Raw genomic sequence first — 10,505 nt, 5'->3', positions numbered from 1 at the left:
TATAATATAATATAATATTACATTATATTATAAAATAATATAACATTCCTCCACTAGATTAAATAGTTATCTATTGTGACACTTATTTAATCAATCATTATATTTTAAAATATAACATGTCTCCCACTTGATTAAATAAGAACTCTCTCTTATAGGAGTCATTGCATTAGTGCATAAAGCAAAGTGTTTTTTAACTTGAACTTTATTATAGTGTAATTATCACAAAATTTGTCAAAAATTTGGTTGCACTAGGCATTGAACCATATTTTCATGATAAAAAATCGGTGATAACGCACACACCTTTGCGATGTTAACTTGAGACCTCTATGTCTCACTTTGCACCGTTAGTGGTCATGTGCACTTTCCATTCATGGACATTTTTGAGAATACTCTCAATTTTCATGAGAGGCGGCACCACCTCTAGGTCCATATAGGTAGAATTCTTACAGTATTTTGTTACCAAAAATACTTGTCTTCACAAGACTAAATTCTATTAAAAAACCTTTCGGTTTTAACCCTCAACTTGGTAACACACAAGTAATCAATATGTCATATGAGACTTATTTTGAGTACAACTAATATACACTTGATTGACTTGTTGTTGCCTATTGAACCTATCATTCGAGAGTTTAAGCCCTCTTTGAATCGTGAATCTCTTTAGGGAGTTTAAGTCCCATCCCTCATGATGATGCAGCCACTAAATCCCTCGTTAGTGGCTTAGTGAAAGGATCCGCCAAATTTTAACTTGTTCTCACATAGGATATTGAGATGACTCCTCTTTGAATTAATTCTCTTACACATCCATGTCTTAGGCTAATATGTCTAGACTTCCCATTATACACTCTGTTGTATGCTCTAGTCAATGTCGCTTGGCTATCACAATGTATCGATATAGTATATACATTCTCTTTTATTAGGGGAATCTCTATCAACAGATCCCTTAACCATTCGGCCTCTTTGCCGGTAGCAACTAGAGCTATAAACTCTGCTTCCATAGTGGAATGAGATATACAGGTTTATTTCTTCGAACCCCAAGAAATTGCACCTCCACCAAGTGTAAATACCCAACCAGTTGTGGACAAGTTATCCCCAAGATTAGATATCCAACTTGCATCTGTATATCCTTCTAAAATTGAAGGAAATTTGGAGTAGTGAAGGCTTAGTCCTTTGGTTTTCTTGAGATAACCTAGGACTCTTCCAATTTCCAGTGATCCACACTTGGATTACTTGTAAACCTACTAAGTTTACTTACCGCAAATGCTATATCAGGTCTAGTACACTGGGCAGCGTACATTAGACTCCCTATAGCACTAGCGTACTCCAATTGAGCCACCGCTCTTCCTTCATTCTTCTCTAGTTTTACACTATGATCGAATGGCGTATTGGCATCTTTAACCTTGAGATGGTTAAATTTGTTCAATACTTTCTCAACATAGTGGGCTTGCCCTAACGTAAAACCCCCGCTATGTTTCTTTACTTTGATACCGAGTATGGTGTCAACTTCTCCAAGATCTTTCATCTTGAAGGTTGATGATAGAAACCTCTTCGTTTCATCTATCCTTTTCATGCTATTACTTAGAATAAGCATGTCATCCACATATAAGCAAACAATGATCACATATCCCTTACAAGTTTTGGAATACAAACACTTGTCTCCATTGTTATGTCTAAACCCATTAGACATGATGGCTTGATCAAATTTCTCATGCCATTGCTTAGGAGCTTGTTTCAATCCATATAAGGATTTTACAAGTCTACAAACTTTATGTTCATATTTTGGTAGGACAAACCCTTCAGATTGTTCCATATAGACCTCCTCATTGAGGTCATCATTAAGGAATTCCGTTTTGGCATCCATTTGATGAACATACAAGTTGTGTATAGAAGCTAAAGCGAACAAAATTCTTATAGAAGTTGTTCTTGCAACAGGCGCATAGGAATCGAAATAATCGATACCCTCTTTTTGCCTAAACCCTTTAGCTACTAATCTAGCTTTAAAGGTTTGGATAGTGTGGTCAATGTGGTATTTTCTCCTAAATACCCACGTACACCCAATTGGCTTAGACCCCAGTGGGAGGTCTACCAATTCCCAAGTGTTGTTGGAAAGAAAGGAATCCATCTCATCATTGATGGCTTCTTTCCAAAATGCACTATCTCTCGATTGCACAACTTCTCTATAAGTCTTAGGATCATCCTCAATGAGAAGGACAATAGGAATTTTCCTAATGACTTCCTCTCTATTTCCTTCTACCATGTAGAATGAAATTCGTTGAGAATCTATCTCATCCACTACTAGACTTTTATGATTTTTAAGCCTTTGACTTCTTCTAGGTTCAAAGGGTTGTTTTACATCCTTTTGAGAATTCTCCTCTTGAGAATCAACTTTGGATGTAGAAGCTTGAGAATTGTTCTCATATAACAAATTCTCCTTTAGAGATGTTGAGGCTTGAGAATTGTTGTCACATAACATATTCTTAAAGAATTCAACTTCTCTAGATTCAATCACAATATTAGGCTCTAAGTCTAATAGCCTATAAGCTTTACTATTGTTGGCATAACCAACAAAAGCACACTTTATGGCTCTTGAACCTAACTTTGTTCTATTAGGTTCATTTTTCTTGCAATATGCAAGACAACCCCACACTTTGAAGTACCCTATGTTGAGTTTTCTTCCTTTCCATAACTCATATGGAGATATCTCATTTTTCTTCATCGGTATTCGATTAAGAATGTGACAAGCGGTCAAAAGCGCTTCACCCCATAAGTTGAAGTTCAACTTAGAAAACACCAACATAGAATTTATCATCTCTAGATAAGTCCTATTTTTCCTTTCGGCAACACCATTGTGTTGTAGTGTATAAGGTGCAGTGTTAGGAAAAAATGTTTTGCCTCAATGGAAATTGATAATAATATTACAACTCTATGCAATATATTACAAATAAATAATGATTGATTGAATAAGATTACAACTCTATAACTGAAAATTACAAATAACCAAAGGAAATGAAGAAGATGATGAAGAAGAAGAGAATAGTGAGAATACAACTCTAAGCAAAAGATTACAAGTAAAATAAAGTGTTTGAAACAAAAGAAAAGATTACAACTCTTAAACAAAATATACAAGTAAATAGAACAAGAGAATAAGAAGAAAAACAATAGAATAAAAAAGAAGAATAGAAACACAAGTAAACTCTCACTTACACAACCTAAGTGAAGAGAGTTGGGGATCACCAACTTGAACAAGGTTTAAAACCTTTGTCCAAAAGCTTATTTCCCCCTAACTCAAGCACTAAGGGATCTCTCTCAGATATTGGAAAAGCTTTCTGGAATTATCAAGCCTCAAGGTGTTTCTAGTCAAGTGCTCTAATGGATAGAAATGTTGTGTCTTTCAAGTGAGCTATAGGCTCATATTTATAGAGTTTAGAGATACCCTTTGAATTTCAAATTCCACCAACCCCATGGCTATTACCAATGTTTAATTGGATTAATATGGAATTAAAAAAGAGAGTTGGGAGTTATTTGTGTTTTTTGAGCCGTTCAACAAAGATTGAAAAAACTGAAAATTGGTCAGTTTTTGGCCTGTGGCCGCGGCTAGAGACATTAGTGGCTGCGGCCACTGGTCTCTGTCCCACAGGCCGCGGCCACCAACATTCAGTGGCCGCGGCCAACAACATTCAGTGGCCGCGGCCACCGACCAATTTCAGCACTTAAAATTGTTCTGTTTTTCCAAACGGTTCCCAACCCTCCCAAATGATTTTGTAACTCCCAAAACACATTATTGGGGTTAAAATCATATCTCTAACAGCCATATCACATATGGCTTTATGAAATTCATCTCAATATTGTGTAACAACAATTTTACACAATAAAGGGTAATATTTGGAAGTTACAAATTTGTAACACCAAATATGTTACATTATTTGGATATATCTCATATATCTAAATATTGTAACTCTCTATTATATGTTACAATATGTGACACACTTTGTCACATTTATTTAATATAAACATTATATTATAAAATAATATAACATGCAGTGCACTTATGAATTATACAATTTTCTTCAGAAAATGTATTGAATTCATTAGAGAAGTACTCTCCTCCTCTATCACTTCTTAGCACCTTAATCTTTTTATTTAGTTGATTTTCAACTTCTAATTTATACAATTTAAAAGCATCAAAAGTTTCATCTTTATGCTTTAAAAGAAACACATAGGTATATCTACTAAAATCATCTATAAAAGTAAGAAAATACATTTTACTACCTCTAGTTAAAACACAATTTAATTCACAAAGATCACTATGGATTAAATCTAGTAAATTAGATGATCTTTCTACATTAGGAAATTGTTTCTTAATCATTTTCGCCTTAACACGTGTTTCACATTTACCATAGTTTTTAATATTGCATGCAATCATACCACATTTTACTACTCTTCTCATGGTAGAAAAACTTATATGCGATAGTCTAAGATGCCACAAAAATAAAGAATCATACTTAATAATATATGCAGAATTAATATTTTTATTGATAACATTGAAAGTTACATCATTAGTGCACAATTTAACCATACCCTCACAAGGGTACCCCTTTCCCAAAAATACATTTGATTTGGTAAGTATAAGTTTACCGGACTCAAAAACGGCTTTAATGCCGGGCTTGCCAAGCAAATCACCACTTACCAAGTTTCTACTCATTTCGGGAACATAAAGTACATTCACTAATGTAACTTTCTTGCCAGAGGTGAAGTAGACTTCAATAGTACCTTTGCCAAGTACCTTGGATTTGCCCTCATTGCCCATGTGTATCTCATGGTTGCCCTTTGTCTCTTCAAAGGTCTTGAATAATGATTTGTCATAAGTGACATGGACGGTGGCATATGTATCATACCACCACCCTTTCACCTTGCCTTGGACCGCATTCACCTCACTAAGGGTAGCAACTATGTTTTCCTCTTGAGTTGCGTTCACCTTAGGTCCTTGTTGGTCTTTTCTATGCCTACACTCTCTAGCATAGTGACCCTTTTTCCCACACACAAAGCAAGGACCTTTCTCGCCCTTAAACTTGTTTGGGTTGGTTTTTGGACCCAAAGGTTTCTCATTACCCTTTTTCCCTTTGTTTTTGGGATGTTTTGGTTGTGACATCACATTTGCTTTAGAAATCTCTCCATTAGACCCCTCCACAAGTTTATCTCTACATATTGATTCCTCTTCGATTCGAATATGTTTTTGGATTTCCTCCAAAGAATAATCCTCATTTTTATGAAGGATTCTTTTCCTATAGCTCTTCCAAGTTGGTGGCAATTTAGCCACTATAGCACCAACTTGAAAGGTCTCGGGAAGCTTAATCTTTAACATTTTCAATTTATTAACAATTATTTGCAATTCATGTATTTGAGGAAGAATGGGTTTATCACCAAAAAATTTGAAATCGAAGTATTGAGATATCAAAAACTTTTTGGTACCTTCCTCTTCCGCCTTGAACTTTTTCTCAAGTGCATCCCATATCTCCTTGGCCGATTTGGTCTCGGTGTAGAGGTCATAGAGCCTATCGAATAGGGCATTAAGGATATGACCCCTACAAAGAAGGTTGTCCTCTTCTCTCTTCCTTCTTTTCTCCACCTCCTCGGGAGTGTCTTTGTCGGATGGCTCGGCTAGAGGTGCCAAGGATGACTCAAGGATGTAGGCTATCTTGAGTGTTGTCAAAAGGAATTTCACCTTGTCTTGCCACCTAGTGAAATTGGATCCATCAAACCTATCCAACCTCACTAGATCTTGGTTCATGATCTTGATGGTCTCCCCTTCCATTGAAACAAAAAGGGTTAAGCTTTTGAATGTTAGGAAAATATGTATTTTGCCTCAATGGAAATAATAATAAATTACAACTCTATGCAATATATTACAAATAAATAATGATTGATTAAAAAGAGTTACAACTCTATAACTGAAAATTACAAATAAACAAAGAAAATGAAGAACATGATGAAGAATAAGAGAATATTAAAATACAACTCTAAGCAAGATGTTACAAATAAAGTAAAGTGTTTGAAAAAAAAAAAAAAGATTACAACTCTTGAACAAGAAATACAAGTACATAGAGAAGAATAATATAAAGATGAAAAACAATAGAATGAAAGAAAGGAACAAGAAACAAAAGATAAAAAACTCTCACTCACACTACCAAAGTGAAGAGTGTTGGGGATCACAAACTTGAACAAGGTTTGAAACCTTTGTCCAAAAGCTTATTTCCCCCTAACTCAAGCATTAAGGGATCTCTCACAGATTATAGGAAATGCTTTATGGAATTATCAATCCTCAAGGTGTTTCTAGCCAAGTGCTCTAATGGATAGAAATGTTGTGTCTTACAAGTAAGCATTAGGCTCCTATTTATAGAGTTTTGAGACACCCTTTGAATTTCAAATTCCACCAAACCCCATGGCTGTTACCAATGATTAATTGGATGTTTTATGGAATTAAAATAGAGATTTGGGAGTTACTTGGCTGCTGGAAACGTTTAAAATTGGATAAAAACCGAATTTGTATGAAGCTGTCAGCCACTAGGGCCACGACGTTTTTTTCAAGCGCCGCGGCCCTTAGTCATTTTCAGCAACCAATTTTTTTAGTTTTTTCCAAAATGTTTCAATTTATTCCCACTTGATTTTGTAACTTCCATACACAATATGGGAGTTAAAATCACATCTCTATCAGCCATTTCTCATATGGCTTTAAGAAATTCATCTCAATATTGTGTAACAGCAAATCTACACAATAATGGGTGATATTTAGGAGTTACAAATTTGTGATGAATTTGTAACACCAAATATGTTATATGTTTGGATATTTCACATATATCCAAATAATGTAACTCTCTATTATATGTTACAATATGTGACACTCTATGTCACATTTATTTAATCTAAAAAATTATATTATAAAATAATATAACACATGGTACCTAGAGCATGGAACGCAGAACATCTAAAGAAATATTATCAGTAAGACCTCCATGTTGGGGCACGAATGTTATTGTTATGTCTAACGTGCAAGTTAAAGTAATAGCTATAAGTGTAACTTGCACTCCTTAATATGTAGTAAGAACGAAGTCACATTAAGTTATTATGTACTTCACCTGTTTCCAATGAATATGATGTGACATTAGATGAATATGTAGTAAAAGTTCTTGTTTAAGCAAAATGATTATCAAAATACGTGAATGGAATGATCAAAGTGCCTGCCGAGATAAATCTCGCCAACCACTTGGGGGGTAGAGTATATAGCAAAGAAGAGGATCCTAAAAAGATCCATTATATCCTAAAAAAGACCCCTTATAAATAAAGAAGAAGACCTGGCAAGACATCGCTTGAGTTCACAAGGATTAGCTACCCTTATGAACATCAGGGAAGTCAAAAGGTCCTACAAAAAAAAGAAAAGAAAAAAGGGCCTCCTAGTAAAGGCAGATGCTTCCACCAAAGGAAATGCCTCAGGAAGAGCGCCCACCAATAAGCCTAGAGCAGCTACCAAGCCGTCTAGCCAAAAAGGGTCCTAAAAGAGACCCTTGCAAAAATAGTAATATGAATAATGACGAGAATGACGCTTCTCGCAAGGAATAATAAGCGTGCACAAAAATATATAAAAGGATAACTAGAACCCAAATGGTCAACATATCCTTATAGATACAATCAAGAGGCACCAAAGAGAGACCTGTCGAACCCCTTCGTATGGGCTCCAAAGGACCTCAAGCCTGATAAATAAAAAAGTATATATAAAAAAGAGAACCTATCGAACCCCAGTTTGCGGGCATCAAAAGGACCTCAAACATAGAGGAACAAAAGCAAATAATCACATATATATACAAAAAAAAGGAGTTATGATAATGTCATGGGGCTAATAAAAGTTCCAACAACAAAAAAGGAAATTTTTTTGAATGATATTCTCAAAGGAGCATACAGCCAAATCGAACTAAATGATAAGATCGCAGAAGCATAATCTCAGGGCCTCATACTGCGGGCATTCCACTCAGCCACCTTGGCAACGACCTGCTCACCAAAGGAGGAGAAATCAAAGTTAGGATTTGTCCTCCACATTCCATAAAGGGCACGCTCTATGGATTTGTACTCGATTTCAGCCAAATTCGCCTCTAGGAGAGTGACCCTCTCCTGCAACGTTGCGACCTTAGCTAATGCTCCACCAAGATCGGCCTTTAGGCGAGCAACCTTCTCCTGCAACATCACGACCTTGGCATTCACCCTCTTCTTCTTTTTCAATGATGAAGAGGCCTTCTCCAGGGCCTTCTCAAGTTCAAGTTTGGTGTCAGTAAGTTCCCTCTCGAGCCCTTGAACCTTGACCGTTAGACGGTCCCTTTCGGCATTCGACGAGGAGAGGTCCTGCGCCGAGTCGGCAAAGTGTTGGGCTACTGTATAAGTCTGCACAAGAAAAATAATAATCATGATGATAAGCAAAAAAAAAATGGGGTAAGGCCAATATAAGACGCATGAACTCACCCAAGTGGCGGAGCGTACAAGAGTCTCCCCATGCTTTGACATGGAAAAATTCCCGAGATTTCTTCAATCAGTCTCAGAAAGACCCTCGGCAACCCGGGTATACCGTTGCCCATAAGAGGTCGCCATACAACCCACCCAAGGTGCCCCCTCCGAGTCAGAGGGGCCTAGATGGGTAGGGACGGATGACCCGCTCACCGAAGGGGAGGGGGTGCATGAATATCGGGAAAATGACCCCCCGACGAACCAGAACTGAGGGAAGCATGAGGGAGAGCATCGTAGTCCTCATAAAAGGGACAGACGAAGCCCCTAGGCATGCCCTGTTGACCGTGGGAGTGAGAGGCCATGTAGTGGTCCATAGAGGCCAAAGGAGGGCACCCCCTAGGAAACAGAGATGATCGGCAAGGCTACCTATGTTCTAGGGAAACCTCCTCAGGCACCCACTCCGCATCGCCTCCGTCAAAGTGATGCTCAGCTAGAGGAACTTTCTTCCTTCATTCGGAAATGTGCCACAAGGTATCAAGATCCGAAACCACAGACAAGTTGTAGCGATTCAGGTTTGCCACAGTGAAGAGGCGAGCGGCCATTTTCAGGGCGGGGTCGGCATCGAGGATTTTTTCCACTAGTGATGCCTTCGACCGAGGAATGTCGGGGTCACCGAACTCCTCTACACAATCAACACAATTGCAAATATAAGCATAAGTTCTCTGACACGTTGGACACAATGGAGGACGCTAGTAAAGGACCCGAATCTTGCGCCTCGGGAGCCACCTGTCGCCGTACTCTCTTTGTCATATCTGTAGAACCAAAAGAAAAAGGTGAGGTAGTAACAGGGCACTTTACCCTCCATTTTTTCTTCCTAGCAAGGGTCTTCCACCGAGGCGTTGAGTGTGAGAGCGCTAAGCAAGGGTGGATTGAAGACAAGGGTTGAGGGGAACCCGGGACGACCCCATGACAATCATAAGGGGAAAACAGGGCAAGAGGTTCAAGCGGGAGATTTCCCTCCATGAACTCCAACTCCATCTACAGATCTAAAAGGGTCACCCTAAGGTTCGCTATATGGTCCTAAGGTCAAGGGGTAAAGAAACTCCGTCGCCCCTCAGAACTGAGGCTATTTCGCTCTCCACCACCCAGATTTTACATCTAAGTTCAGCCATATGCTCAAGATGACGTATACGGGCCTGCCCCAAAGTGTCATAGTCTTGGTAAGGGTTGTCTTCGGGGGACTCCGAGTCTGAAGATAAGTCTACAAACTCGAGAGGAGCACCAGATGATCCCTCACATGCCATGGGACCTCATCTCGTAGGTAATTAAGGTGCATGTGTAAATGAGAGGATTGCTACAAAACACAAGTGAATGGGCTCAAAAACTCTAGGCACAAGCGCTCTAAATGACCAACTACGGGGTATAAACGAGGGCATGTAAATGGGTTAACTCACAACGAGCTCCGGCCAAAGCAACCCATCCCAAGTGGTGCTAATTTAGACCCAATGAGCATAAGAGTGAAAGAAAGTATACCTCACGTAAGTAAAATTGAGCGCTGCCATGGTCGAAAGGAGGCCGAGGATCAAAAACATCGTCGCGGTCGAAAAGAAGCAAAGGGTCAAAAGTACACGTCTGCAAAAACAAAAGAAAAGGGTGTTTTAGTCCCTAAGTACCTGCATGGATATTGGCATAAAAGAAATGAGCTCTAATAATAAAAGAAAAAGATAGCAAAAGTGAAGTTGTGGGGGATTGAACCTTTTACCTCTTGAAAGGAGTAAGGATTCCAAAACCACTAAGCTGAAGAGATCAAGTGTGAATAATAGGCTAGATATGAAGGCCTATTTATAGGAACCATAGGCTCATCTTAGCCATCGAACCCAAGGCCTGATCAATGGTCAAGAAGGGAGCATGACACTAGCCTTGGGACCAGCGGAGCATAATGATCAGGTTACATTCACCCTCAAAATCTCGCGGACATCTTGAATGCATCGCACCTTGAAATCCACAAGAGAGCCTGAAGA

The sequence above is a fragment of the Humulus lupulus genome, chromosome 6 (genome assembly GCF_963169125.1).
Source record: "Humulus lupulus chromosome 6, drHumLupu1.1, whole genome shotgun sequence".
Lineage (NCBI taxonomy): Eukaryota > Viridiplantae > Streptophyta > Magnoliopsida > Rosales > Cannabaceae > Humulus > Humulus lupulus.
The sequence above is the reverse complement of the archived record's forward strand: the minus strand, read 5'-3'. Positions refer to the sequence as shown.